The following is a 4,767-nucleotide window of genomic DNA, read 5'->3' on the forward strand; positions in this document are numbered from 1 at the left end:
CTGAGCTTCCCCAGCATTTTGTTTTTATTTCAACCATGGTGTCTACAAAATTTTGTGATATACTTAGGGTGCCATAAAGATGTTGCCCGAACAATAGAACTTGCTGAGGGTGCAATGAGGCTTCGGTGGACCTGTCTAATTTCTTGGTGCCCACCATTTCATACAGGAAATACCTGCTGTTCATTACAAAACTCAGATAATGATTTTTATGTACAAGCAATAATATGGATGCAAATAGGTCTTATTTATGGACAATCAAATGTGTTTTAAAGAAGTCTCCTGATCCTGGGAAATTAATTGATGTTAGACCAAGACTTTTGCTCTACTTCACACCTTTGTCTCAGTATAGGCTTTCAGCAGCCCTGTTAAAGGAGACGGTGTTGATTTATTTTTAAAAATCCTGAGAACATGGGGTTGGGCTCAAGATGGCAGTGACTGTGATTGGCAGTGTCCATGAGGGGTTGCAGATTCCAGGGAAGCAGAGGACTGGAGCAGGGCATCAGAAAATGGGGGACCACCCCTCCCTCTTGAGAAGGTGAAGCAGACACGACCCATGGGATGGTGACCACGGCGGTGGGACCAGTGAGGGGCTCTGAGTCTGAAGAACACACAGGCGGTGGGCTTTTGGTGACTTGAGGTGAGAAACCCATGTGGGCTGTTGGAGATTGCGATCAAGGGACTCCAACCAGGCTGCAGACTGGCTGAAAAGGTACCATGTTTTACAATGGTTTCGACCTTTTGTTTGCCAGTCACATATCACCTTGGGTAATCCCTAACTAACCTCATGGGACCTATGGCATAGGTGCTCTGTGGTTAGTAAGGATTTATTTCTTTTTAAAATACTTTTATTAGTTTTATTTTTTAAAGCAGAAAAGTACAATGAGCAATTGTGGAGTTTTAAGTGTAAATAACAGATTCAATCACTAAAAAAGATTTAAAAAATGATAAGACATCCACAATTTATAACCATATTAATAATTTTAGTCCAATTAGAGAGAGATCCAAACCCCATCCCTACTTTATCCACATTGTATGATAATAAGCATATGTAATTACTAAAATGAAAACAAATAAAGGTCAGGTATTTTATTATATTAAAGACTAAGAAAATGGCCCCCACAGCATTTGAAATCTCATCCAAATTATCAATTGAATAACAAATCTTTTCCAAGTTCAAACATGACATAATATCGCTCAGCCACTGAACATGAGTGAGTGGGTGGGGCAGCATCCTTCCATCTGAGTAATATTGATCCCCGAGCCAAAAGAGAAGCAAAGGATAGAGTTCGACATTTAATTGAAGTCAAAAGAACATTATCCTTTCCTGTGGTTCTGAAATGAGCAACCAAAGGATTTGGCTCTAAATTTATGCAAAAATTAAAGATAAATATGAAAGACATCTCTCCAGTATTTTTACAGACTAGGGCAAGTCCAGAACTTGTGAATTAAAGAAGCTTCTCCTCTCTTGCGTGGATCACAGCAAGGGTTTGTATCTGAATAAAAATGAGATAATTTAGCTTTGGGCATGTGACCTATGTATAACTTTAAATTGTAGTGAACATGATGAGTTATTTACCAACTTAAAAAATAAATCCCAAATTTCATCTGATATTGAAAGTTTTAAATCCCATTCCCAGGCATTTTTAATTTTAAATAATGGGGCCTGTCCTAAACATAGTAACATCGTAAATAATAGATATTAAACCTTCATGAGAAGGCTGCAAACCAAAAAAAACTCATCTACTAAGTTTGCCTCAGGAGTTTCAATAAATCAGAAATTAAGATTGAAGAAATTGTCTATTTTACAAATATCTAAAGAAATGAGAATTGGGTAAGTTAAACTTTTCGGAGAGTTGTTTGAATGATACAAAGGTGTTGTCAATTAAAAGATCTTTAAAACATTGAATACCCGCTCTGTGCCATTCCTGAAAGACAAAGTCATGTTGAAAAAATGATTAGATAAAATAGCACTTGAAAGAGAAAAATTGTGGAATCCAAAATGTTTTCTAAACTGTACCTATATTCTTTCAGAATGCATAACAGTAGGATTATCAATTAACAGTTAACGGAAGTTGAAGTGAAGATCCAAGAAATGCTAAATTGGAAATATTTTTAGCAGGGTTCATTTCCATTGCTACCCACAATGGACAGTCGTCACGATTATAAGAATGTGACCATAATGTAAGGCAACGTAAATTGACCACCCAATAATAAAATCTAAAATTAGGTAGTGCTATACCTCCATTTCTTTTAGATTTTTGCAGAAATACTTTGTTTAAATGAGGGTGTTTACCCTTCCATATATAAGAGATGATAGTCAAAAGATTTAGGGGTCAAATTGGTATTGATTGAAAAAGATATAAAAATTTAGGTAAAATATTCATTTTAATGGAATTAATATGACCAATAAAAGATGTAGACAAAGATGACCATTGCAATAAAGACTTTCACTTGCTTTACAAAGTAAGGACATTTTCCTTAAAAAGATGTTTATGATTCTTTTTAATTGTAATATCAAAGTAAGTGAATTGATTTCTAACAATCTTAAAAGTAGAACTATCATACAGTAATGAAGGTGAGATCAAGGGAAAAAGTTGACTTTTATGCAAATTTAATCTATAAACTGAAAACTGACTAAATTGTGAAAGTAATGACATCAAAAGTGGTAAGGAGGTATCAGGGCTTGAAATGAAAAGTAAAAGATCACCTGTGTAAAGATAAATTTTATGCTCAATCCCCTTCCTCCATATCCCTGAATTATCCTTACACTCTTGAAATGCAACATTAGTAATGGACTTAAAGGGCATCCTTGACGAGTGCCACGTTGAAGATTAAAAGTTTGTGACTGTTGTAAATTAGTAAGAATTGAAGCAGTAGGGCATGAATACAACAATTTAATCTATGTAATGAAACTAGGATTTTTTTTTTAAGATCGTGAACATATACAACCAGTCTACCCGACCAAATGCTTTTTCTGCAACTAGAGAAAGAACACAGTCAGGAGCCTCACCAAAGGGCAAATAAAGAATATTCAATAAGCAACATTTATAAAAATATGAATAATGATTTTTAGTAACCTTTCTGATCTTTAAAAATAATCAGTTAAAATATTCTCCATCCTGTTGGCCAAAGCCTTAACTAGAATTTTAACATCGACATTCAATAAAGAAATTGGTCTATCGGAGGAGCATTCAGTTGTATCTTTACCCTTCTTCGCTATAAGGTATATATAGGCTTCATTAAATTATTCTGGAATCTTACCCTGCTTGAATGAATCGGATAACATCCTACCTAAGTGAGGCAAGAGCAAATGAGAAAATGATTTGAAAATCTCTACTGGAAACCCATCGGGTCCTGGAAACTTTCCAGATTGTAATGAGCAAATCGCAGCAACTATTTCCTTCTATGATATCGGCTCATCTAATCTCATTTAATTATCCAAGGAGATAAAGGGTATATTTAACCAATCTAGGAAATTCATCATAAAACTGACTCTTGGTCTTCAGAAGTTGACATTCACTTGGATACATTGAAAGACGATCAAATTTAGTTTTAAGTTCAATTTGATTTTTACATAATTCAAGATTTTTAATTTGAGCATATTTTTAAATCTATTTGTTTAATTTGATTAATTACTTCTAATCTTTCTTTATTGGCCTTCCTTTTTTTTATTAACAGTATAATAAATAATTTGTCCTCTAAGAAAGGCTTTCAAGGTATCCCATACAACCAAACTGTAAGTTTCCAATGAGACATTAATGTCAAAAAAGTTCTCTGCTCTTCCATAAATTTCACAAAATTACTTTCTGATAATAAAGCTGAATTGTTGAACAAGTGTCTTCCAAATGTTGAACTCAGCCACAGATCATTTAAAGTAAGTTCCAAAGAAGATAGACACTCATCTTGATCTTTAACAATTAGGCAAATTTTATAATTTATCATTTAGACTTAGCTGAATATGTTGAGTTTTGAATTCCTTGGCAATCAATAGTTTGATCTGAGCAAGTTCTTCAGAGATAGCCTCCAAGGATGGATTTGCCAGAATGTCTTCCTACTTCTTGTAGTCATTTCAGAATGATATATAAGCAAGAAGGCAAGAATATGAAATCTGACAGACTAAGGTAATGTAAAAAAGAATGGAGAAGTGAAAGAATATAAATTACGTAGGATCTAATGACTGAAGCTGTTTCTCCAGCAGTCCATAAGGAATTATTTAAGGTGAAATATGAGTGGGGGAATAAAATGTTGAGGTATTGGAATCAGAACACATGAGGGTGCCAAGGGCTTCCTGATCGTGTCAGAGGTGTTCATCTAGAGCTCGGATTACCAATGATTTGGACTGAAGGCTGTGTGTCTGTGGAGGTTGCAGGAGTGAATCCACTGACACTCAGTCACTAGGGGAGGAGGGGGGTTTTAATCTTTTGCTTCTCTTTCTGTGACTGTAAAGGGTGCCGGGCAATTTCTGCTGATAGCAAATCTTTGACTGCCTTACATTACAGTAAAGGAAATTTTGTGTAATATCACATTTTCTGTTTTATTACATGACAATAAAATAATCTTGAATCTTAGCCAGCCTGACCAGCCCCACAAGTACAGCATTTTGAACAACGGTTCAGAGCCTGAGTACATTGTGGCAAATGGCTCATCTCAGATTTCTAAGGCATCTCATCATTTCCAAAGGTCAGCTGGAACATCATTGCCTGCTTGGATGCTTTCAGCTCCACCAATAATCAAGAAACATGACATTTTTCATGATCACCCATCCAG

The sequence above is a fragment of the Narcine bancroftii genome, chromosome 10 (assembly GCF_036971445.1).
Source record: "Narcine bancroftii isolate sNarBan1 chromosome 10, sNarBan1.hap1, whole genome shotgun sequence".
In the NCBI taxonomy this organism is placed as follows: domain Eukaryota; kingdom Metazoa; phylum Chordata; class Chondrichthyes; order Torpediniformes; family Narcinidae; genus Narcine; species Narcine bancroftii.